Here is a 27409-nt window from a genome sequence, read left to right as displayed (position 1 = left end):
ACATGATGACTCCTTGCTGTCCCCAGTCCACCTGGCCATGCTGCTGCTCCAGTTTCAACTGGCCTGGGCCCTAGGACCATGTCCCAGGACTACCTGACATGATGACTCCTTGCTGTCCCCAGTCCACCTGGCCATGCTGCTGCTCCAGTTTCAACTGTTCTGCCTTACTATTATTCAACCATGCTGGTCATTTATGAACATTTGAACATCTTGGCCACGTTCTGTTATAATCTCCACCCGGCACAGCCAGAAGAGGACTGGCCACCCACATATGCCTCTCTCTAATTCTCTCTTTCTTTCTCTCTCTCGGAGGACCTGAGCCCTAGGACCATGCCCCAGGACTACCTGACATGATGACTCCTTGCTGTCCCCAGTCCACCTGACTGTGCTGCTGCTCCAGTTTCAACTGTTCTGCCTTATTATTATTCGACCATGCTGGTCATTTATGAACATTTGAACATCTTGGTCATGTTCTGTTATAATCTCTACCCGGCACAGCCAGAAGAGGACTGGCCACCCCACATAGCCTGGTTCCTCTCTAGGTTTCTTCCTAGGTTTTGGCCTTTCTAGGGAGTTTTTCCTAGCCACCGTGCTTTTACACCTGCATTGTTTGCTGTTTGGGGGTTTTAGGCTGGGTTTCTGTACAGCACTTTGAGATATCAGCTGATGTACGAAGGGCTATATAAATAAATTTGATTTGATTTGATTTGATGAAGGCAGGGTAAAGTGACTAGGCATCAGGATAGATAATAATAAGGTATTTGAGGTAGATATGTACATGAAGGCAGGGTAAAGTGACGAGGCATCAGGAAAGATAATAATAAGGTATTTGAGGTAGATATGTACATGGAGGCAGGGTAAAGTGACTAGGCATCAGGATAGATAATAATAAGGTATTTGAGGTAGATATGTACATGGAGGCAGGGTAAAGTGACCCTTGTAAAACTGACCATCCTACCAATCCTCGACTTTGGCGATGTCATTTACAAAATAGCCTCCAATACCCTACTCAACAAATTGAATACAGTCTATCACAGTGCAATCCGTTTTGTCACCAAAGCCCCATATACTACCCACCATTGCGACCTGTACGCTCTCGTTGGCTGGCCCTCGCTTCATACTCGTCGCCAAACCCACTGGCTCCATGTCATCTACAAGACCCTGCTAGGTAAAGTCCCCCCTTATCTCAGCTCGCTGGTCACCATAGTATCTCCCACCTGTAGCACACGCTCCAGCAGGTATATCTCTCTAGTCACCCCCAAAACCAATTCTTTCTTTGGCCGCCTCTCCTTCCAGTTCTCTGCTGCCAATGACTGGAACGAACTACAAAAATCTCTGAAACTGGAAACACTTATCTCCCTCACTAGCTTTAAGCACCAACTGTCAGAGCATCTTACATATTACTGCACCTGTACATAGCCCACCTATAATTTAGCCCAAACAACTACTTCTTTCCCAACTGTATTTAATTAATTAATTTATTTTGCTCCTTTGCACCCCATTATTTTTATTTCTACTTTGCACATTTTTCCATTGCAAAACTACCATTCCAGTGTTTTACTTGCTATATTGTATTTACTTTGCCACCATGGCCTTTTTTGCCTTTACCTCCCTTCTCACCTAATTCTCTCACATTGTATATAGACTTGTTTATACTGTATTATTGACTATATGTTTGTTTTACTCCATGTGTAACTCTGTGTCGTTGTATGTGTCAAACTGCTTTGCTTTATCTTGGCCAGGTCGCAATTGTAAATGAGAACTTGTTCTCAACTTGCCTACCTGGTTAAATAAAGGTGAAATAAATACAATAAAATAAAAGATAATAATAATAATAATAATAATAATAAGGTATTTGAGATAGATATGTACATGAAGGCAGGGTAAAGTGACTAGGCATCAGGATAGATAATAATAAGGTATTTGAGGTAGATATGTACATAAAGGCAGGGTAAAGTGACTAGGCATCAGGATAGATAATAATAAGGTATTTGAGGTAGATATGTACATGAAGGCAGGGTAAAGTGACTAGGCATCAGGATAGATAATAATAATAATAATAATAATAATAATAATAATAATAAGGTATTTGAGGTAGATATGTACATAAAGGCAGGGTAAAGTGACTAGGCATCAGGATAGATAATAATAAGGTATTTGAGGTAGATATGTACATAAAGGCAGGGTAAAGTGACTAGGCATCAGGATATATAATAATAAGGTATTTGAGGTAGATATGTACATGAAGGCAGGGTAAAGTGACTAGGCATCAGGATAGATAATAATAAGGTATTTGAGGTAGATATGTATATGAAGGCAGGGTAAAGTGACTAGGCATCAGGATAGATAATAATAAAGGGATTTGAGGTAGATATGTACATGAAGGCAGGGTAAAGTGACTAGGCATCAGGATAGATAATAATAAGGGATTTGAGGTAGATATGTACATGAAGGCAGGGTAAAGTGACTAGGCATCAGGATAGATAATAATAAGGTATTTGAGGTAGATATGTACATGAAGGCAGGGTAAAGTGACTAGGCATCAGGATAGATAATAATAAGGGATTTGAGGTAGATATGTACATGAAGGCAGGGTAAAGTGACTAGGCATCAGGATAGATAATAATAAGTTATTTGAGGTAGATATGTACATGAAGGCAGGGTAAAGTGACGAGGCATCAGGATAGATAATAATACGTTATTTGAGGTAGATATGTACATGAAGGCAGGGTAAAGTGACGAGGCATCAGGATAGATAATAATACGTTATTTGAGGTAGATATGTACATGAAGGCAGGGTAAAGTGACGAGGCATCAGGATAGATAATAAAAAGGTATTTGAGGTTGATATGGACATGAAGGCAGGGTAAAGTGACTAGGCATCAGGATAGATAATAATAATAATGTAATGACCTGACTAGCTCATAAATGAACAATTGTCCAGACAGAAGCTTGAGTTTGCGAATTGACGGTTTATTGAACCAACTTTACACAGGCTACTGTTTGGGCCGTAGCACACGCCAAATAGATAACCCACAATACAACCGTGACCTTCTCTTGTGAAGCCCAGATGTAAGAGAGAGAGAACAAAGGCTGAACCTGGTCTTAACTTCCAATGCCCAACCCCCCCTCCACGCCACTCCGCCAACCACCAGGATGCCCGGCATCAGAACATTCCAGGCATTCCCGTGATTGGCAGATAGCAGGTTGATTGACATGTCGGATGAACACCGGGTACTGGTCAGTACAACACAACCACCTCCTAGCCTAGCACATAACACACAGCTGTCTGTGCGGGTCGCTACACAGCCCCCCACCACAAAGTCCCTCGTCCCCGAGGAACAAACAAAGTCTCTGAAGCGACCCGGAGGTCTCCTTTGCCTGCGTGGCCGTGATGGTCGCAGAGTGCCCCTCTGGGAACCAGGGGATGAAGGCAGGGATATGGGGGACAAGGAAGCGGGAACAGGTAATACAGTCCGTGGCTCTGGGGAACCACGCGGTGACACAGGGGGGAGACAGGGGGAGTGGGCTGTCTGGAGCCTTGTCTGCGGCACCTGAGGGTGGGTGCCTGGAGAATGTCATTGCCAGAGAGGGGAATTGTGGGGGTTCCTGGGGTTTGGGGAGAAGAGGCCCTCTGTATGGGGCTAACCTGTCCCGGTGCAGTGCCACCTTTCTCCCCTGGGAGGAAGCTGCACCCGGTACACAACCTCCCTACCCTCTCCAGGACACTGCAGGGTCCCACCCAGTGACTGTCCAACTTGGGGCATCTGCCTTTTTTTCCTTAGGGGGCTGTAGACCCAGACCAGCTCCCCAGCCACAAAGTGCCTTCCCCGGGTGTGCACGTCATAGTTCCTTTTCTGCCTCACACCTGCATTCACCAGCTGCTCTCTGGCGAAGGTGTGGGCTGTCTCAGGCGGTCCTGGAGTCTCCGGGCATACTCCGGCCCCGGAGGAACATGAGGGCTATCCAGGGGCCGACCAACGCCATCTCCGCAGGGGTGCGGATCTCTCTCCCCAGCATGAGGAGGGCAGGCGTGCAGGAGGTGGAGTCTTGGACAGCGGAGCGGCATGCCATGAGGACCATAGGCAGGTGCTTGTCCCAGTCACGCTGGTGTTTGGAAGAGACGATGGCCAGCTGCTGTCCAAGCGTTTTGTTGAAGCGCTCCACAAGGCCATCACTTTGAGGATGGAGAGGAGTAGTGCGGGTCTTGTGCATACCCAGCCTCTCACACATGGTGGCGAACACACGGGACTCAAAGTTTCTGCCTTGGTCGCTGTGGATGGACTCTGCAGCTCCAAACCTGCTGAACATCCCCGCTGTCAGGCGTCGACGATGGTCTCTGCCTCCTGGTCAGGCAGAGCATAGGCCTCGGGCCATTTTGTGAAATAGTCCATGGCCGTGAGCACCCAGCGGTTTCCACTGTCTGTGGTGGGGAACGGCCCAACTACATCCACTCCCACCCTCTCCATGGGAGCCCCACTGGGAACTGTTGGAGCTGAGCATGAGAGCGGCCTGGGGGCCCTTTCTCGCTGTGCAGTTGTCACAGCGGCGACAAAAGTCCTCCACATCCCTCTTGTGCTGCCCCCAGTAGAAGCCCTGACGGAGACGGCGCAGTGTTTTGTGACCCCAAAGTGTCCAGTCCCCACCCCCCATGAGTACTCTGGAGCACAGCCTCCCGCAATGCTTTTGGGACCACCACCTGCCACCTCTCCTCTCCCGTAGCTGACTCCTTCCATGCCCGCTGTAGCACGCCATCAGCCAGCCGCAGTCTCTCAAACTTCGACCACAACCCTTTGGTCGCGAGTGAGAGCGCTGTCACCTCTTCCCATGGTGGCCTCACCTGCGCCTCTACCCACTGTAGCACTGGCTGTAGGTCTGTGTCCCGTCCCTGCTGCTGCCGCCATTCAGCCACGTCGACAGTCTGCAGCTCACAGCAGACAGGCCCGCTCGCCCGACACACTGTGGCACAGACACCCTCCTCTGCCCGCAGCTCTCTCTCCCGTCCCTCTCTCCGTTCACAGTGGCGGCAGCCGTCTGCAGTACAGGGCCGACGGGACATGGCGTCGGCGTTGGAGTGGCGTGCCCCTGCCCTGTGCACCACCGTGAAGTCATACGGCTGAAGCTCCTCCAACCAGCGTGCCACCTGCCCCTCTGGCTCTCTGAAAGACATGAGCCACTGGAGAGCAGAGTGGTCAGTCCTTACAGTAAAGGGCAGACCACCCAGGTAGTACTTGAAGTGTTTGACGGAAGCCACAACAGCCAAGAGCTCCCGCCGGGTGACACAGTAGCGGCGCTCATGTTTGTCAAATGTTTTGCTGAAGTACGCCACCACTCTCTCCCCCTCTGGCCCAGCACCCCACCCATGCCCACATTGCTCGCGTCTGTGTCCAGGATAAAGGGCAAGGTGAGGTCAGGGGGGGCGAGCACGGGGGCCTCGATCAGTGCACGTTTGAGGGTGTTGAACGCCTCCTCACACTCCACTGTCCAAGTGAAAGCCTTGTCCTTCGGCAGCAGGCGGTTCAGTGGAGCAGCAACGCTTGAGAAGCCCCGTACAAACCTCCTGTAGTACGAGGCCAGGCCCAGGAAGCTCTTCAGCTGACGCTGGTCGGTGGGGTGGGCCAGTCTCTGACAGCCCCTACCTTGTCCTCCATGGTGCTGATCCCCTCCTTCCCCACTCGGTGGCCCAAGAAGGACACCTCTCTCCTCATGAAGTGGCACTTCTCGGGGTGGAGCTTCAGACCTGCGGCAGCCACCCTCTCCAGCACACGCCGTAGCGCCCCAGGGCTGACTGGAAGGAGCTGCCATGGGCCAGGATGTCATCGAGGTATACCAGACACTGCTGTCGGGGGATGCCATCCAGCACCCTGTCCATCAAACGCTCAAAAGTAGCTGGAGCGTTGCACAGGCCAAAGCACAGGACCTTGAACTGCCAGTGTCCTCTGTTAGTGGAGAACGCAGTTTTGGCTCTGGCCTCTGGGGAGAGGGGCACCTGCCAGTAGCCGCTGCGGAGGTCTAGTGAGGAGAACCAGGAGGACCCCTAACCAGGTCCAGCGACTCATCGATACGTGGTATGGGGTATGAGTCCTTCCTGGTTACCTCATTCAGCCGCCTGTAGTCCGCACAGAACCTCAGCTTGCCCCCTTCTTCGGAACCATGACGACTGGCGCCGCCCAGGGGCTGTCTGAGGGCTCAATGAAGTCTGCCCGCTGCATCTCAACACAGCCTTGTCTGCCGCCTCCTGGCGTGCCAGCGGGATACGGCGGGGACGCATCTTGATGGGTCGAGCATCACCTGTGTCGATCTCATGCTGCACCAGAAGAGTCTGACCCACCTCTTCCTCACTCAACGCAAAGCTGTCTCTGAATTCAAACAGCAACTGCCACAACCGTTCCTGCTGCTCAGGGTCAAGACCAACACAGTTCCTCCCCATATCTCCCTCACTGCAGACAGTGTCCTCTCCTCTCCCATCTGGGGTAGCTGGGCTGGGGGTGCGGCCCGGGCTCACAGAGGGCTGTGTCATGGAGGTAGCTGGGGGAATGTAACACCGCCGTAGGTGACAGGGGACTGGGGAAAAGTCACACACAGCTGTGGGGAGGGGGCGCAGCCATGAGTCTCTGCTGCTTTAACTGTTGGAGTAAAGGGTTTGTTGGGTTGAGTGAATGTGACATTAGGGGGCCATGGTGACTTCCGTCCCTCCCTGGAAGCTCAGTGTGCCCCTATTTAGGTCTAACTGGCAGCCTGTGCTCCTAAGAAAGTCCAACCCCAGGATACAAGGGTCCTGCACAGCCGCCACCCACACAGGATGACGCACAGTCCTGCCCCCTACTGTCAGAGTCATTATTCCCTTCCCTTTCATGGGTGCCAGCTCACCTGTGACTGTGCGGAGCTGCACAGTTGTAGGCTCACACTGAGTCCAACCTGGCACAATATCTGGCCTCACCAGGGTTACTGTGGACCCAGTGTCCACCAGGGCGGAGCAGGGCACCCCTCCACAGTGACAGGGACATGACAAAGTCCCCAACACAGGTCCGGCCCACCACAACAACAGGCTCCCTCCGCTGCCCTCGTCTGCTTCTGGGGAAGTGGAGCCTTGCTTCCCCGTCTGTGCCGGTGGGCTCCTCCTGAAGATGATGGTGGTTGGGATAGAAAGCCAGGGGTCCGCACTACCCGGTCTATGCGGACCCCGAGCCGTTTCCCTGAGCTCTGGGGGACATGGGGCAATCTCGGCGCAGATGGCCTGGCTGGCCACAACCCCAGCAGACCCTGGGACCAGGGCTTGTGTTTCGTGCCGCCTGTAGCGACACAGCCCGAATGAGTTCTGTCATTTCGGCCACCCAAGCAGGCTTTTCCGGCTCCGGGCTGCTCTGCCCCCCAGCTCCAGCTCGCACAGAGGGTGTGTCTCCCTGCACCCCCACCAAAGCCCCAGCTGAAGCCCCAGCCCACACCAGCTCCCTCTCCAAAGCCATCTCCAAGGCTGTCTGCAATGACTCAGGATGAGCCAGCTGGGTCTGTATGCGCAGCTCCTTAGGGGAGAGCGCCTGTATGAACTGGTCCCGTGCTAGCTCGCTCTGCACGGAGGGGGGCATGTAAGCATATGCCCGCCGAGAGAGGCTCTCAATGTCATTAGCTAGCACCCGTAGAGGCTCTCCAGGCTGCCTGCGTCTATTCCTCAGTTCGGAGCGCAGTAGCCCGGGCTGTACACACTGTCCATAGCGCCTCCTCAGTGCTCCCACTAGAGCACCATAATCATGCCTGTCCTCGGGGCTAATCAATATCAAACAGGACAGAGCTTCATCCGTGAGGCATAAAGCCAACTGCAGTGCCCTTTCTTCATCCGACCACCCCCTAAAATGAGCTAACAGTTCAAACTGAGCATGAAAAGCTTCCCAATCCGCCTTACCGGAATTTGGGGTCTTAACAGATACGGACGCAGCCGGGAACTGGCGCCGCCATGTTTGTTTACATCCTGAGCCCCAGATTCCTCGTCACGCCGCGTCGACGTCGCCACTTCGGTCCGCCCACCAGAATCCGCGCGAAATACACTCGACGAAGCACTCATGCCCGCTTCAGCCACCATCACTCCAACGTCCTCCCTCAAGCGGCCTCTGCGCTCCGACGCCCTGGCGATCTCCTCAGACAGAACCCCGACGTCCATTCACACGCACCTCCTTGGCCATAATTGTCCCCTACCTCCACCTTCACTTTCGGATTCCCTCGAAGCATTTTCAATCCCCGTTCTCACCTACGGTAGCTAGCCACATAAGTCAGCTAGCTAGCTGGCTAACTTGTATCAACGTTTTTACTTCTGACACCAATGTAATGACCTGACTAGCTCATAAATGAACAATTGTCCAGACAGAAGCTTGAGTTTGCGAATTGACGGTTTATTGAACCAACTTTACACAGGCTACTGTTTGGGCCGTAGCACACGCCAAATAGATAACCCACAATACAACCGTGACCTTCTCTTGTGAAGCCCAGATGTAAGAGAGAGAGAACAAAGGCTGAACCTGGTCTTAACTTCCAATGCCCAACCCCCCCTCCACGCCACTCCGCCAACCACCAGGATGCCCGGCATCAGAACATTCCAGGCATTCCCGTGATTGGCAGATAGCAGGTTGATTGACATGTCGGACCCCGCGAACACCGGGTACTGGTCAGTACAACACAACCACCTCCTAGCCTAGCACATAACACACAGCTGTCTGTGCGGGTCGCTACAATAATAATAATAAGGTATTTGAGGTAGATATGTACCTAAAGGCAGGGTAAAGTGACTAGGCATCAGGATAGATAATTATCAGGTATTTGAGGTAGATATGTACCTAAAGGCAGGGTAAAGTGACTAGGCATCAGGATAGATAATAATAATAATAATAATAAGGTATTTGAGGTAGATATGTACCTAAAGGCAGGGTAAAGTGACTAGGAATCAGGATAGATAATAATAAGGTATTTGAGGTAGATATGTACATAAAGGCAGGGTAAAGTGACTAGGCATCAGGATATATAATAATAAGGTATTTGAGGTAGATATGTATATGAAGGCAGGGTAAAGTGACTAGGCATCAGGATAGATAATAATAAGGTATTTGAGGTAGATATGTACATAAAGGCAGGGTAAAGTGACTAGGCATCAGGATATATAATAATAAGGTATTTGAGGTAGATATGTATATGAAGGCAGGGTAAAGTGACTAGGCATCAGGATAGATAATAATAAGGTATTCGAGGTAGATATGTACATGAAGGCAGGGTAAAGTGACTAGGCATCAGGATAGATAATAATAAGGTATTCGAGGTAGATATGTACATGAAGGCAGGGTAAAGTGACTAGGCATCAGGATAGATAATAATAAGTTATTTGGGGTAGATAAGTACATGAAGGCAGGGTAAAGTGACTAGGCATCAGGATAGATAATAATAAGGTATTTGAGGTAGATATGTACATGAAGGCAGGGTAAAGTGACGAGGCATCAGGATAGATAATAAAAAGGTATTTGAGGTTGATATGTACATGAAGGCAGGGTAAAGTGACTAGGCATCAGGATAGATAATAATAAGGTATTTGAGGTTGATATGTACATGAAGGCAGGGTAAAGTGACGAGGCATCAGGATAGATAATAATAAGAGTAAAATAAAGAACAGCGTAGCAGCAGCAAATGATGAGTGTAAAAGTGTGTGTGTAATGTGTATGTGTTTGTGTTGTGTCGGTGTGCATGTGTGTGCTATGTGAATGTGTGAGGGTTTTGTGTGGGAGTGAGTGTGTATATGGTGTGTACAGTGGGGAGAACAAGTATTTGATACACTGCCGATTTTGCAGGTTTTCCTACTTACAAAGCATGTAGAGGTCTGTCATTTTTATCATAGGTACACTTCAACTATGAGAGACGGAATCTAAAACAAAAATCCAGAAAATCACATTGTATGATTAAGTAATTAATTTGCATTTTATTGCATGATATAAGTATTTGATCACCTAGCAACCAGTAAGAATTCAGGCTCACACAGACCTGTTAGTTTTTCTTTAAGAAGCCCTTCTGTTCTCCACTCATTACCTGTATTAACTGCACCTGTTTGAACTCGTTACCTGTATAAAAGACACCTGTCCACACACTCAATCAAACAGACTCCAACCTCTCCACAATGGCCAAGACCAGAGAGCTGTGTAAGGACATCATGGATAAAATTATAGACCTGCACAAGGCTGGGATGGGCTACAGGACAATAGGCAACAGCTTGATGAGAAGGCAACAACTGGCGCAATTATTAGAAAATGGGAGAAGTTCAAGATGACGGTCAATCACCCTCGGTCTGGGGCTCCATGCAAGATCTCACCTCATGGGGCATCAATGATCATGAGGAAGGTGAGGGATCAGCCCAGAACTACACAGCAGGACCTGGTCAATGACCTGAAGAGAGCTGGGACCACAGTCTCAAAGAAAACCATTAGTAACACACTACGACGTCATGGATTAAAATCCTGCAGCACAATCAAAGTCCCCCTGCTCAAGCCAGCGCATGTCCAGGCCCATCTGAAGTTTGCCAATGACCATCTGGTTGATCCAGAGGAGGAATGGGAGATGGTCATGTGGTCTGATGAGACAAAAATAGAGCTTTTTGGTCTAAACTCCACTCGCCGTGTTTTGAGGAAGAAGGATGAGTACAACCCCAAGAACACCATCCCAACTGTGAAGCATGGAGGTGGAAACTTCATTCTTTGGGGATGCTTTTCTGCAAAGGGGACAGGACGACTGCACCGTATTGAGGGGAGGATGGATGGGGCCATGTATCGCGAGATCTTGGCCAGCAACCTCCTTCCCTCAGTAAGAGCATTGAAGATGGGTCGTGGCTGGGTCTTCCAGCATGACAATGACCCAAAACACACAGCCAGGGCAACTAAGGAGAGGCTCCATAAGAAGCATCTCAAGGTCCTGGAGTGGCCTAGCCAGTCTCCAGACCTGAACCCAATAGAAAATCTTTGTAGGGAGCTGAAAGTCCGTATTGCCCAGCAACAGCCCCGAAACCTGAAGGATCTGGAGAAGGTCTGTATGGAGAAGTGGGCCAAAATCCCTGCTGCAGTGTGTGCAAACCTGGTCAAGAACTACAGGAAACGTATGTTCTCTGTAATTGCAAACAAAGGTTTCTCTACCAAATATTAAGTTCGGCTTTTCTGATGTATCAAATACTTATGTCATGCAATAAAGTGAAAATTAATTACTTAAAAATCATACGATGTGATTTTCTGGATTTTTGTTTTAGATTCCGTCTCTCACAGTTGAAGTGTACCTATGATAAAAATGACAGACCTCTACATGCTTTGTAAGTAGGAAAACCTGCAAAATCGGCAGTGCATCAAATACTTGTTCTCCCCACTGTATATAAAGTCCAGTGAGTGTGCATAGGGTCAGTGTATGATAGAGTCAGAGCAGATAGTTTGGGTACCATAAATGGGCTATTTAGCAGTCTGGCTATTTACAGTGTCTTGCAAAAGTATTAATCCCCCTTGGCGTTTTTCCTATTTTGTTGCATTACAACCTGTGATTTAAATAGATTTTGGGGGGGATTTCATGTAATGGACATACACAAAATAGTCCAAATTGGTGAAGGGAAATTTAAAAATTACTTGTTTCAAAGAATTCTAAAAAATAAAAAACGGAAAAGTGGTGAGTGCATATGTATTCACCCCCTTTGCTATGAAGCCCCTAAATAAGATCTGGTGCAACCAATTACCTTTAAAAGTCACATAATTAGTTAAATAAAATCCATCTGTGTGCAATCTAAGTGTCACATGATCTGTCACATGATCTCAGTATATATACACCTGTTCTGAAAGGCCCCAGAGTCTACAACACCAAAAAGCAAGGGGCATCACCAAGCGAGCGGCATCATGAAGACCAGTTAGCTCTCCAAACAGGTCAGGTACAAAGTTGTGGAGAAGTACAGATCAGGGTTGGGTTAAAAATATATATCTGAAACTTTGAACAGCCGACGGAGCACCATTAAATCCATTATTAAAAAATGGAAAGAATATGGCACCACACCAAACCTGCCAAGAGAGCCGACCACCAAAACTCACGGACCAGGAAAGGAGGCATTAATCGGAGAGGCAACAAAGATGCCAAAGATAACCTTGAAGGAGCTGCAAAGCTCCACAGCGGAGATTGGAGTATCTGTCCATAGGACCACTTTAAGCCGGACACTTAAGCCGGAAATTCTTGAGGGAAACCTGTTTCAATCTTCCAGAGATTTGAGACTGGGACGGAGGTTCACTTTCCAGCAGGACAATGACCCTAAGCATACTGCTAAAGCAACACTTGAGTGGTTTAAGGGTAAACATTTAAATGTCTTGGAATGGCCTAGTCAAAGCCCAGGCCAATTAAGAATATGTGGTATGACTTAAAGATTGCTGTACACCAGCAGGAACTCATCCAACTTGAAGGAGCTGGAGCAGTTTTGCCTTGAAAAATGGGCAAAGATCCCATTGGCTAGATGTGCCAAGCTTTTAGAGACATGGGTGGTCGGTCGTAAGCAATTTTTCGGGCCTTCCTCTGACACCACCTGATATAGATGTCCTGGACGGAAGGGAGCTCGGCCCCGGTGATGCACCACCCTCTGTAACGCTTTGCGATCAAGGTCAGTCCATTTTCCGTACCAAGCGGTGATGACTGTGGAGGTGTGTGTGGACCGTGTTAAGTCCTTAGTTTTTATTTTATTTCACCTCTATTTAACCAGGTAGGCTAGTTGAGAACAAGTTCTCATTTGCAACTGCGACCTGGCCAAGATAAAGTGTAGCAATTCGACACATACAACAACAGAGTTACACATGGAATAAACAAAACATACAGTCAATAATACAGTAGAACAAAAGAAAACAAAAAGTATATATACAGTGAGTGCAAATGAGGTAAGTTAAGGAAATAAATAGGCCATGGTGGCAAAGTAATTACAATATAGCAATTAAACACTGGAATGGTAGATCGGCAGAAGATGAATGTGCAGGTAGAGCTACTGGGGTGCAAAGGAGCAAAATAAATAAATACCAGTATGGGGATGAGGTAGGTAGATAGATGGGCTGTTTTAAGATAGGCTAAGTACAGGTGCAGTGATCTGTAAACTGCTCTGACAGCTGGTGCTTAAAGCTAGTGAGGGAGATGTGAGTCTCCAGCTTCAGAGATTTTTGCAATTCGTTCCAGTCATGGGCAGCAGAGAACTGGAAGCAAAGACGACCAAAGGAGGAATTGGCTTTGGGGGTGACCAGTGAGATATACCTGCTGGAGCGTGTGCTACGAGTGGGTGCTGATATGGTGACCAGTGAGCTAAGATAAGGCGGGGCTTTACCTAGCAGAGACTTGTAGATAACCTGTAGCCAGTGGGTTTGGCGACGAGTATGAAGCGAGGGCCAACCAACGAGCGTACAGGTCGCAATGGTGGGTAGTGTATGGGGCAAAAACGTGACAAAACGGATGGCACTGTGATAGACTGCATCCAGTTTGTTGAGTAGAGCTTTGGAGGCTATTTTATAGATGACATCACCGAAGTCAAGGATCGGTAGGATGGTCAGTTTTACGAGGGTATGTTTGGCAGCATGAGTGAAGGATGCTTTATTGTTATAAAGGTGAATGCACCAATTTGTAAGTCGCTCTGGATAAGAGCGTCTGCTAAATGACTTAAATGTAAATGATGTAAATGTATATAGGAAGCCGATTCTAGATTTAATTTTGGATTGGAGATGCTTAATGTGAGTCTGGAAGGAGAGTTTACAGTCTAACCAGACACCTAGGTATTTGTAGTTGTCCACGTATTCTAAGTCAGAACCGTCCAGAGTAGTGATGCTGGACGGGCGAGCAGGTGCGGGCAGCGATCGATTGAAAAGCATGCATTTAGTTTTACTTGAGTTTAAGAGCAGCTGGAGGCCACGTAAGGAGAGTTGTATGGCATTGAAGCTCGCCTGGAGGTTAGTTAACACAGTGTCCAAGGAGGGGCCAGAAGAATACAGAATGGTGTCGTCTGCGTAGAGGTGGATCAGAGAATCACCAGCAGCAAGAGTAACATCATTGATGTATACAGAAAAGAGAGTCGGCCCGAGAATTGAACCCTGTGGCACACCCATAGAGACTGTCAGAGGTCCAGACATCAGGCCCTCCGATTTGACACACTGAACTCTATTAGAGAAGTAGTTGGTAAACCAGGCGAGGCAATCATTTGAGAAACCAAGGCTGTCGAGTCTGCCAATAAGAATGTTGTGATCGACAGAGTCGAAAGCCTTGGCCAGGTCGATGAATACGGCTGCACAGTAATGTCTCTTATCGATGGCGGTTATGATGTCGTTTAGAACCTTGAGCGTGGCTGAGGTGCACCCATGACCAGCTCTGAAACCAGATTGCATAGCGGAGAAGGTATGATGGGATTCGAAATGGTCAGTAATCTGTTTGTTAACTTGGCTTTCGAAGACCTTAGAAAGACAGGGTAGGATAGATATAGGTCTGTAGCAGTTTGGGTCTAGAGTGTCATCCCCTTTGAAGAGGGGGATGACCACGGCAGCTTTCCAATCTTTGGGAATCTCAGACGATACGAAAGAGAGGTTGAACAAGGTAATTCAAATAACTAAATTCAATCTAGCTCATTTCCGATTTATACGAAATTGTTTGACTACAGAGGTAGCAAAACTGTACTTCAAATCTATGATACTCCCCCACTTAACATACTGCTTGACTAGTTGGTCCCAAGCTTGCTGTACAACATTAAAACCTATTCAGTCTGTCTACAAACAGGCTCTCAAAGTGCTTGATAGGAAGCCCAATAGCATTTACATTACATTTACATTTAAGTCATTTAGCAGACGCTCTTATCCAGAGCGACTTACAAATTGGTGCGTTCACCTTATGACATCCAGTGGAACAGCCACTTTACAATAGTGCATCTAAATCTTTTAAGGGGGGGGGGTGAGAAGGATTACTTTATCCTATCCTAGGTATTCCTTGAAGAGGTGGGGTTTCAGGTGTCTCCGGAAGGTGGTGATTGACTCCGCTGTCCTGGCGTCGTGAGGGAGTTTGTTCCACCATTGGGGGGCCAGAGCAGTGAACAGTTTTGACTGGGCTGAGCGGGAACTGTACTTCCTCAGTGGTAGGGAGGCGAGCAGGCCAGAGGTGGATGAACGCAGTGCCCTTGTTTGGGTGTAGGGCCTGATCAGAGCCTGGAGGTACTGAGGTGCCGTTCCCCTCACAGCGCCGTAGGCAAGCACCATGGTCTTGTAGCGGATGCGAGCTTCAACTGGAAGCCAGTGGAGGGAGCGGAGGAGCGGGGTGACGTGAGAGAACTTGGGAAGGTTGAACACCAGACGGGCTGCGGCGTTCTGGATGAGTTGTAGGGGTTTAATGGCACAGGCAGGAGCCCAGCCAACAGCGAGTTGCAGTAATCCAGACGGGAGATGACAAGTGCCTGGATTAGGACCTGCGCCGCTTCCTGTGTGAGGCAGGGTCGTACTCTGCGGATGTTGTAGAGCATGAACCTACAGGAACGGGCCACCGCCTTGATGTTAGTTGAGAACGACAGGGTGTTGTCCAGGATCACGCCAAGGTTCTTAGCGCTCTGGGAGGAGGACACAATGGAGTTGTCAACCGTGATGGCGAGATCATGGAACGGGCAGTCCTTCCCGGGAGGAAGAGCAGCTCCGTCTTGCCGAGGTTCAGCTTGAGGTGGTGATCCGTCATCCACACTGATATGTCTGCCAGACATGCAGAGATGCGATTCGCCACCTGGTCATCAGAAGGGGGAAAGAGAAGATTAATTGTGTGTCGTCTGCATAGCAATGATAGGAGAGACCATGTGAGGTTATGACAGAGCCAAGTGACTTGGTGTATAGCGAGAATAGGAGAGGGCCTAGAACAGAGCCCTGGGGACGCCAGTGGTGAGAGCGCGTGGTGAGGAGACAGATTCTCGCCACGCCACCTGGTAGGAGCGACCTGTCAGGTAGGACGCAATCCAAGCGTGGGACGCGCCGGAGATGCCCAACTCGGAGAGGGTGGAGAGGAGGATCTGATGGTTCACAGTATCGAAGGCAGCCGATAGGTCTAGAAGGATGAGAGCAGAGGAGAGAGAGTTAGCTTTAGCAGTGCGGAGCGCCTCCGTGATACAGAGAAGAGCAGTCTCAGTTGAAAGACTAGTCTTGAAACCTGACTGATTTGGATCAAGAAGGTCATTCAGAGAGATAGCGGGAGAGCTGGCCAAGGACGGCACGTTCAAGAGTTTTGGAGAGAAAAGAAAGAAGGGATACTGGTCTGTAGTTGTTGACATCGGAGGGATCGAGTGTAGGTTTTTTCAGAAGGGGTGCAACTCTCGCTCTCTTGAAGACGGAAGGGACGTAGCCAGCGGTCAGGGATGAGTTGATGAGCGAGGTGAGGTAAGGGAGAAGGTCTCCGGAAATGGTCTGGAGAAGAGAGGAGGGGATAGGGTCAAGCGGGCAGGTTGTTGGGCGCCCGGCCGTCACAAGACGCGAGATTTCATCTGGAGAGAGAGGGAGAAAGAGGTCAGAGCACAGGGTAGGGCAGTGTGAGCAGAACCAGCGGTGTCGTTTGACTTAGCAAACGAGGATCGGATGTCGTCGACCTTCTTTTCAAAATGGTTGACGAAGTCATCTGCAGAGAGGGAGGAGGGGGGGGGGCGGAGGAGGATTCAGGAGGGAGGAGAAGGTGGCAAAGAGCTTCCTAGGGTTAGAGGCAGATGCTTGGAATTTAGAGTGGTAGAAAGTGGCTTTAGCAGCAGAGACAGAAGAGGAAAATGTAGAGAGGAGGGAGTGAAAGGATGCCAGGTCCGCAGGGAGGCGAGTTTTCCTCCATTTCCGCTCGGCTGCCCGGAGCCCCATCATCATTGTCACATCCTTAGAAAGCATGAGCTCTTGAGTTGGGAAAATCTTGTGCAATACACCGACGCATGTCTTGTATTCAAGATCCTTAATGGCCTGGCTCCCCCTCCACTCAATATTTTTGTTAAACAGAAAACCCAGACATATGGCAGCAGATCCACAAGGTCTGCCATGAGAGGTGACTGTATAGTTCCCCTAAGGTAAAGCACATTTAGTAAATCTGCATTCTCTGTGAGAGCTTCCCATGTCTGGAATACACTGCCATCAGACACACATAACTGCACCACATATCACACTTTCACAAAATGCTTGAAGACCTGGATAAAGGTCAATCAGATTTGTGAACATGGTCCCTAGCTGTGTGTTGCCGCTTTCCATGTTGTCTGTTGTCTGTAGCTTGTGAGGTGTGGAAACACTTTGTTGCTTTTATGAATTTTGTCTTGCTGCTTTTTGTTCTATGTTGCTCTGTCTGTATGCAATGTCTTGCTTGTCCTATGTTGCTATGTCTTGCTTGTTCTATGGTGCTATTGTCTATATTGTAATTGTTTTTAATAACCTGCCCAGGGACTGCGGTTGAAAATTAGCCGGCTGGCTAAAACCGGCACTTTTACTGAAACGTTGATTAATGTGCACTGTCCCTGTAAAAATAAAATAAACTAAACTAAACTAAACAGGCTAGTAATAGGGGTTGCAACAATTTCGGCAGATAATTTTAGAAAGAGAGGGTCCAGATTGTCTAGCCCGGCTGATTTGTAGGGGTCCAGATTTTGCAGCTCTTTCAGAACATCGGCTATCTGGATTTGGGTAAAGGAGAAATGGTGGAGGCTTTGGCGGGTTGCTGTGGAGGGTGCAGGGCAGTTGACCGGGGTAGGGGTAGCCATTTTGAAAGCATGGCCAGACGTAGAGAAATGCTTACTGAAATTCTCAATTATAGTGGATTTATCGGTGGTGACAGTGTTTCCTAGCCTCAGAGCAGTGGGCAGCTGGGAGGAGGTGCTCTTATTCTCCATGGATTTTAGTGTCCCAGAACTTTTTTGAGTTAGTACTACAGCATGCAAATTTGTTTGAAAAAGCTTGCCTTTTCTAACTGCCTGTGTATATTTGTTCCGAACTTCCCTGAAAAGTTGCATATCACGGGGGCTATTCAATGCTAATGCAGAACGCCACAGGATGTTTTTGTGTTGGTCAAGGGCAGACAGGTCTGGTGTGAACCAAGGACTATATTTATTCCTAGTTCTAAATTTTTTGAGAGGGGCATGCTTATTTAAGATGGTGAGGAAGGCACTTTTAAAGAATAGCCAGGCATCATCTACTGACGGGATGAGGTCAATGTCATTCCAGGATACCCCGGCCAGGTCGATTAGAAAGGCCTGCTCGCAGAAGTGTTTCAGGGAGCGTTTGACAGTGATGAGGGGTGGTCGTTTGGTCGCAGACCCATTACGGATGCAGGCAATGAGGCAGTGATCGCTGAGATCTTGATTGAAAACAGCAGAGGTGTATTTGGAGGGCGAATTAGTTAGGATGACATCTATGAGGGTGCCCATGTTTACTGATTTGGGGTTGTACCTGGTAGGTTCATTGATAATTTGTGTAAGATTGAGGGCATCAAGCTTAGTTTGTAGGATGTGATGTGGTCGCCAAGGAACTTAAGCTCTCGACCCGCTCCACAACAGACCTGTCGATGTGGATGGGAACTTGCTCTCCCCTCATTCTCCTATAGTACACAATCAGCTACTTGGTCTTACTGACTTTGAGGGAGAGGTTGTTGTCCTGGTACCACATTGCTAAGTCTCTGACTTCCTCCCTTTAGACTGACTCATCGGCATTGGTGATCAGTTGTGCTTGGCCACAAAGTTGTGGGTGAACAGGGGGACTAAGCATACACCCCTGAGGGGCCCCGTGTTGAGGGTCAGCATGGCAGAGGTGTTGTTGCCTACCCTCACTACCCTGGGCTGGCCCCGCCAGGAAGTCCAGTATCTAGTTGCAGAGTGAGGGTGTTCAGTCCCAGGGTCCCTGATCTTGGAGGGACTATGGTGTTGAACTCTGAGCTGAAGTCTATGAACAGCATTCTAACATAGTTATTTCCCCTCTTGTCCAGGTAGGAGAGTTCAGTGTAAAATGCAGTTGAGATTGAGTCATCTGTGGATCTGTTGGAGCGGTATGCAAATTGGAGTGGGTCTCTAGGACGATGGTGTTGATGTGAGCCATGACCAGCTTTTCAAAGCACTTCATAATTACAGATGTGAGGGCTACAGGGCGAGAGCCATTTGGCAGGTTACCTTGGAGCTCTTGGAAACACAGACAATGGTGGTCAGCTTAAAACGGGTTGGGATTACAGACAGGGACAAGGGGAGATTGAAAATGTTTGAGTACGCGTCCTGGTATTCCGTCTACTCCGGCCTTGTGATTGTTAACCTGTTTAAAGGTTTAGCTCACATTGGCCATGGTGACCAAGATCACAGTCATCTGGAAAAATAGGTTTAATGCAAGGCACAGTGCTATATTCCTTGAAGTGAGAAAAAAAACAAGCATTTAGATCATTTGAGAATTCTGCATCGCTAAGCATCTTATGGCTGGGTTTCCCTTTGTAATCCGTTATTGTCTGCAAGCCCTACCACATACTGCAGCTGTACACAGCCCACCTGTAAATAGCCCATCCAATCTACCTACCGCATCCCCATATTGTTTTTATTTACTTTTTGCTCTTCTGAACACCAGTATTTCTATTTGCACATCATCATCTGCACATCTATCACTCCAGTGTTAATTTGATACATTTTAATTACTTACTCCTATTTATTGCCTTACCTCCTCACGCCATTTGCACACACTGTATATAGACTTTCTATTGTGTTATTGACTGTATGTTTGTTTATTCCATGTGTAACTCTGTGTTGTTGTTTGTGTCGCACTGCTTTGCTTTATCTTGGCCAGGTCACAGTTGAAATTAGAACTTGTTCTCAACTGGCCTACCTGGTTAAATAAAGGTGAAATAAAAAATGTTTAAATAAACATACAACGAGCATCGGAACACTAAACGAGAGACCTCGGTTTATCGGTTTATTGTTTTTGACAGTGTGATTTTATATACTTTTCATTTTAATTTTGGATCCTGCGTAACAGTTGGGCTCAGTGACTGTGAACTCTACTATCTGTCCTGGGTTCCCGCAGATTCCATGTAAAGAGAGAAACACGGAAACCCAGCTAGCCTAGCTGGCAGTCTCAAATGGAGGTCGCTATTGAATGTTCTCAATGCTGGAGCTGTATTAACTTTGCTTTATTCCGGGACAATGTGGACCACTCTGACTTTCAATGTAGCAACTGTTTGCTTGCAGAGGACTACAGGGGAGAAGTGGCTACTCTTAGAAAACAAGTAGCGAACCTACACAAGCTGCTGGGGAATCCACGCCTGCCTGGTTTTTCTTTTTCTTCTACCCAAGTAGCTGGACGCCGCTCTAGTCTGGTGGAAGTGTCGCAGGAATCCCTCCCCAAAGGGGGCTCCCCTTCCCTAGTGAATGGAGCTCGTAGGATGCTCCTGGATGACGTGGGGGATGTTCCTGTTCTCGACCCAACCAACCAGCCTTGGCAATATGTCAGGACGGAGGTAGGACGGGTTTTATGTCGCTCTGCATTAAAGTCTCTGCCCACCAGAAACGCTGCCTCTGGGTGAGCGGTTAGTTGTTTGTTTATAGCCCGATACAGTTCGTTAAGTGCCAGAGTGGTGTTGGCTTGTGAAGGGATGTAGACAGCTGTGATAATTACGGATGAGATGGTCTGCAGCTTACCATGAGGTATTCTATATAAGGTGAGCAAAAGCTTGGGATTTCCTTCACACTTGAAGCAGCACACCAGTTGTTATTTATGAAAAAACACACTCCACGTCCTTTTGACTTCCCCGAAGCCACAGTATGATCCTGTCACGCCCTGGTCGAAGTATTTTGTGTTTCTTCATTTATTTGGTCAGGCCAGGGTGTGACATGGGTTTATTGTGGTGTGTTTTGTCTTGGGGTTTTTGGGGTGTTGGGTGTGTGGCTTAGTGGGTTTATCTAGCAAAGTCTATGGCTGTCTGGAGTGGTTCTCAATCAGAGGCAGGTGTGTATCGTTGTCTCTGATTGGGAACCATATTTAGGCAGCCATATTCTTTGAGTGTTTCGTGGGTGATTGTCCTTAGTGTCTTGATGTCCTTGTTCTGTGTGTATGTGCACCAGTATTAGGCTGTTTCGGTTTTCGTTACGTTTATTGTTTTCTAGTGTTTAATATAGATTCGTGTTACGTTTGTTGAATAAACATGGATCGCAATCTACACGCTGCATTTTGGTCCGACTCTCCTTCTCCACAAGAGAACCGTTACAGATCCTGCCACTGCATGGAGAATCCACCGAGAACTATGTGCATAGCATCATCATCCAGCCATGTTTCAGTAATATATTATTAATATATTACTATAATATATATATATATAATATATATATAGTAATATATTATTAGTAATATATTCAGTAATATATTGCAGTTTTTCAAGTCTCTCTAATAGGAGACCCTCGAACTAAGCTCATCCATCTTATTCTCGAGTGACTGGACATTTAGCAATAGAATGGAGGAGTGAGTCATTCGGTTTTCTCTTTCAATTTTACCAGGACTCCACCTCGTCTCCCGCGTCTACGCCTGCACTGTTTAGGTAGCCATGGAACAAATGAATATGATCCGGAATGAACAGTGGAACAGCTGAGTCGCTTTTGAAGTGGAAATCGAAGTTTGTAAGTGTCGATCTGATGTCCAGAAGTGCTTGGTGGTCATATGCGATAATAGTATTACCTTTCTGTAAAACAAAATTAAGATGAACACGATACGAGTTTTTATTTATTTTACCTTTATTTTACTAGGCAAGTCAGTTATGAACAAATTCTTATTTTCAATGACTGCCTAGGAACAGTGGGTTAACTGCCTGTTCAGGGGCAGAACGACAGATTTGTACCTTGTCAGCTCGGGGATTCGAACTTGCAACCTTTTGGTTACTAGTCCAACACTCTAACCACTAGGCTACCCAGTCACTATATAGCTAAGTTAGGATGGAACTCATAAGATGATGCCCTTCTCTGTCGGCGCTCTTTTGCACACCAGTATTTCTATTTGCACATCATCATCTGCACATCTATCACACCAGTGTTAATTTGATACATTTGAATTACTGTATGTGATAATGCCAGCCCTCTTGTCATAATAAAGGTCAATAATAAGAGCTAGACCAACGACAACATTGTAAAACCCCAGAGGGGAAACTGCTTCTATGTTGTTCAGTCATGATAACACTCTACTTAGACGAGAGGCTGAAGTACAGGTGTTTCTAAATAACCAGACAAAAAAAACACGACATTAAAACATAGTAATCACCTGCATGGCAGTGTAGGTCGCAAGGCACAGCACAGCCATCAGAGAGCCTTCCAGGCGACCATGTTCCACTGAGAATGAATCCAACTCAAATACTGCCAAGAAAGTGGAGATGTGGAGGCATATCGTTTCGGAGTCCTTCCCAGACCATAAAATCTTAATCTGATTTTCCACATTGGCAAGGAAAATATTAATTCAAGGTGAAATCCATCTGCAGCACTTTGCATCAATATGAAATTACCTATTCCACGTTGTTAAATTAATGTTAAGAATTCACAACATACCAGCGGCATCCAGGGGCAAGGGAGATACTAATTTGGGCTCCTTCAGTGGGTTTCCAGGAAAGACAAGCTATTCCCTCACTGCTGAGAAAAGATGCATGATAAAAATGGCAAGAAATATATCCAAAGATGTACATTGTATTTCTGTTTACTTCATAGTGAAACCTGTTTCATTATGTTACTAGTTTATTAAACTGAAACAATCTACATCTGTTTCTTCCCTGGAGGACGTAAGGCAGGGTTTCCCAAACTGGGGGACAGGGGTGCACATTTTGGTTTTTGCCCTAGCACTACACAGTTGCTTGTAATAATCAACGAATCATCGAGCTTTGATCATTTGAATCAGCTGTGTAGTGTTAGGGCAAAAAATGAAACGTACAACTCTTGGGGTCCTGAGGACCAAGTTTGGGAAACGCTGCTGTAAAGACACAAGCAGCTCTTCTTCAGAAACCTCTACGAGGAGAGGTGTCACTAATGTCCCATTTGACCAGGAAGTAGATAGTACTGTATTCCTTTGTCCAGAACATCTCATTCTGTTAGAGGCAGAGAGTTAACACCATGGGTTCCCACTCTGGACAGATTGTTGTTACTGATGGAATCTGATACAGCATACATTTTCTAACCTTGTGGAGGATGTGGATGTCCTGTGAGCTGCCAGGGCATCACTACGTGGCCGCTGCATCTACTGCTCTCATCGTTACAAAGGAGACACGCGAGCAGAGGGAGCTGGAGGGCGTGGGACAGTTTGTCTCTGGAAATCAGCATGTGGTCATGGTGTCTAGACTCAGCTGACTCACAGACAGATAGGGGACTGAGCCAAAGATGATGAAGTCTGTGTCATCCCAGGATGCCCTACAGTTGTGACGGAGGGCAAAGCTGGCGACCTCATAGTCGTCCTCGCGGGCAGAGAACCAGGTTTCCTGGCCTAGAGACTTGAGGACAAAGCGAGATAAGGTGGCCAGCGCTGAGGGGAGGCAGAACAGCTACCGGCCAGGCTGTTGATGATGGCACTTTAAATGGTGGAACACCCTGGCAACCTTCTCGTTGACCCTCAATTGCCGTTTCACCAACTCTGCCTGTTTGCCTTCTTCCACTACCCAGTCAAAGAAAAACACAAGTCAGATACCTGCATTCGTGAAGGCATCCACAAACTCCTCCAGGCAATGCATTAACTCTTTCCATTGGCCACCATACCAGTCCCTCAGACAGGCCATGCCATCCACCACCAGTGTAGGAGGAGTGGTGCTGCTGCCCTGTGTGCTGTCCTGCACACACACATGCTGCAATGCCATCTCCCTGAGGTCCACAGGTTTCTGGACAACATTTCTCCATGAAATACTGCAAGCCTTTTATACCAACTCATACAAAGACAAATGAAATATATGTTTTAAACAGTGGCTAGGAGCGATACAAAACACTGGCTAATACCAGTCAATGTATGTCATGTAAGTGAATTAATAACTGACTAAATAGGTATAATGCTCACAGAATATTCAGAAAAATAGTTTCAAAGTGCACTGAGTGTGACTCTCTGGCCATGCTTTTCAGGGAGACGTATTCTAGCTAATGCAACAGAATGATTGAACTGTTTAATAATAAGGACTAAGCCTAGAGCCTAGGCTATGACTCGGGTTGGCTGCTAAATAGCCTAAAAGTTGTCACACTTCATACCCTAATAATTTGTTGAACGTTTGAAAATAAAGTTGGAGAAAGAGTTCAATAGTGAAGTTGGTTAACTAGGCCTAATAAAAAGTAGATTTCAGCCTACTGCTGTTAAGAAATAGATGATCCAGGAGTTATAATACTGTGCACACAAAGCTTAATCTTCTATTGTGGCCGTGACTAGAAAAGTGTGAATAGGTTGGAGCATATGCAGGCTGTCACCACAGGTGCCTACATCTGGTCATCTCTGGGCAGATGCTCCCAGGGACCTGGGGAGCCATTCTAAAGGGGCACCGCCCCGTTAAATCCTCCATTCAGTGGGATGGCGTTGTGCCGTAATTCAGATTGCCTTGCTCTGGAATTGGGGGTGAGGGGCTCATAATGACGGTCTGATGGTATCCTAGCACTGGAGCTCATCCCCAAGGTGAAATAGTGAAGGTGGTTTAAAGGGGGTAGGGATGAAGTTTGCTAAAAAGTAAAAGCTCTTACATGAAAAGAATCTGCCAATCTGTGCTAAAGCAATCTTGCACATGCCAGACACTTCAGACCTTTAATTATTGGGAAGAGGGTTCCAAAAAATTCACATCAGCAGCTACTCCGAATCAAAAAAGGCTGGAGCATACAGAATTATTCTCAACAATCTTTCCTGCTAATTTAATGGAGTGAATTAGACCTTTTCCAGCCTACTTTAGGCTATGGGTCTAATCCAATGAATCTGGGATTTTCGTAGAATATTATGCCTATAGGTTATGTAAGCATATGGCCTTCTTCTTGTTATTGTCGTTTGATCACCTATAACTTTTTATTTATATTTTCCAACCCCCTCTAGGACCCAAGCTTGACACACAAGGAAAAGACACCCAAAACAGAAGCAGATGTTCTCCATAAAGCACGCGACTGCCTTCCACTCTGCTAAAGAATTCTAGAGGCTCAGCAGTAAACCCCGTCCTGAAGAATGCACACAAATACGCGCACGCGCGCACACACACGCAAAGTTACTCCAATATCCCCCCTTGACCCCAACAACATACAGGCCACAAAGAACGGCCTCTTTGAAATGGGTCCTTGTTCACTCACAGAGCAGCTGGCCGGAGTAATCGGACTTCTTGAAGACAAATGAATCTCGTCTCGTTCATAGGATCACAGGTAATCACACGGGTATTGTCATTAAAATAGGGGCAGGGCCAAAGCGAGCAGATGATTTGCTATCGAGTTTCTGTCGTCATGTGGTGAGGCTGCACTGCTGATATCCATCATCTGGAGGCAGGCATTTGAGCCACGCGACAGATTCTTTATAACTGTAATCAGCACAATTACAGCACAATTACTTTGCGGCATCACACAGGACGCCGACGAGAAACCCATTGTCCTAAAATAAATGTGCGTGGAGATTCAGCGCGCTAAACAAGCTCGGTCCTCTGTCTGAACTCCAGTCCAGTTATATCACTGAGGGAAACGATGGCCTGCGTGTCTATTTGGCAAAGCAAAAAGTTAGACATGTACGTTATGTTCACTGGTGTCTGTTGTTCAACTAATAACATATTTATTCAAGACAGTTGTAACAGCAGGTCATAATATTGATGACTTTGAATATTGATCCAAATTAACAATTGCGCATACCGCGGTAGGCTACTTAAAATTAGGTCGAATTTTAGTGAATGGTAACGTAGGCTATACGCCTGAGTTGCTATCTATCTGGTCGTTATGGTGTGATGTTCACAGTGTTTATGTTTCCCACGAGCAATCTATCCGAAAAACATTTTGAACTTAAATCCCTAACCATATGGTCAGCATCATACCGTTGCAGTCTCTTTAACATGCTTCTAGTCCAATTTGGATGAAGATTGTGCAATATGTACAGAAACGCAGAGACATGCAGTTGAGGTTGGGGGGAAAACGCCATTTGGTGTGGAGCAGATGGTTGGCTTGGGAGGCTGTCCGCGTCTAAAGGCGTGTCGTGTCCTTCAGATAAAATCCCCAAGGGCTTCCCCTTGTATTCAAAATCAATGAAAATTAAAGCGCAAAGAAAAGATGAATAGTCAGACCTCGAGTCTCTCTTTTGTTCAATGGAGCTACTGGTGGGCAGGAGTTAAAGTACAACAGCCCCTTATAGAAACACTTAAGTTAAACAGTCTCCCCATAGTCCACCTTCAGAATGAAGGGGGAGTTCGAAGAAGAAGCTTTATGCTTGATTTAGCCAAGACAGAATCTCGAGCCATACATTTCGTTTGAAAATAATACATGTAATGATCATGATTCTGAAGGATTTCACCATGCCTTTCAGTTATGCTTTGCTGCCATAATCGATAAATGAATGCCACGTCAATCAAATAAATGCCTGATAGTGCAGCGTAGGCCTGCCTATATGTTGATAGAAGGGTTGGGAGAAGAGGTGATCGCGTAAACCTCAAGCACGCGGAATTACGTACAGAGCAAAAGCCTGTAAAAACATAGAGTCACATCCTTCGGATTACTGCATTGAGTGTACTGAAGAATCAACTGGTTAAATACAAGACGGATCTTCGAATACATATGTCCATGTAAACGCATGCATAATGGTATTAGTCATAGTGTTGAAATGTTCCCTCTCCGCCTTTTCCTTTGGGTACAAAGGCTATTCCACATTTGGAAGCGTCATATCTTGACCATTATAATGATTCTAAACATAAAAACATAACTCAGACATTACATCGACTACACACAATGTCTTAGTAAACCCAAGAGTAGACTAAAACACATGAGGAAAAACGTTGCGTAATTGCGCATGGGATCAATGCTTGTCTTGTTTTGGAACGCCGCTCAAAAATTCAAATGTCGTTGCTGCCACCCGCCAAAAAATGAAATAAATTCCGTTTCAATTAGCGTCCTAATTAAGACCACCCGATCCACCCTCACACACACACACACACACAGAGACAGTCTCAGTGTCACCAGAGAGGCAGAGCAAACAGCTTAGAACCACCAGCACAAATGATGTCCTCTTTCACAGGACACAAATATGTTTCTAAACGTTTCACAAATGAAAAAGATCGTACAGTTTACCAAATGTTATAGGCTAGTTTAAAAATCTCTGTTGTTGGCTAATATTGAAATAACCAAAAGACTGTTGACTTTTTTTCTGGAATGGCAAACAACGCGTTTTTCTTTAAACTGAGGACATTGTTGTAGGGACGGCAGCGTGCGCCGAGGGGAGCACTTTCTCCCTAATACATT

At 47.0% G+C, this 27409-nt stretch overlaps 2 pseudogenes; both read right to left on the bottom strand.

The window, feature by feature from the left end:
* Positions 1–22634, bottom strand: part of LOC135565621 (constitutive coactivator of peroxisome proliferator-activated receptor gamma-like) — a 32850-nt pseudogene extending 10216 nt beyond the window's left edge.
* A 104-nt stretch (positions 22635–22738) lies between these two features.
* Positions 22739–24477, bottom strand: LOC135565620 (constitutive coactivator of peroxisome proliferator-activated receptor gamma-like; annotated as a pseudogene).
* Between the last annotated feature and the right edge of the window lie 2932 nt (positions 24478–27409).

This window comes from Oncorhynchus nerka, linkage group LG28 (assembly GCF_034236695.1).
Source record: "Oncorhynchus nerka isolate Pitt River linkage group LG28, Oner_Uvic_2.0, whole genome shotgun sequence".
Classification (NCBI taxonomy): domain Eukaryota; kingdom Metazoa; phylum Chordata; class Actinopteri; order Salmoniformes; family Salmonidae; genus Oncorhynchus; species Oncorhynchus nerka.
Note: the sequence above shows the minus strand (reverse complement) of the source record. Positions and strands in the feature narration are given on the sequence as shown.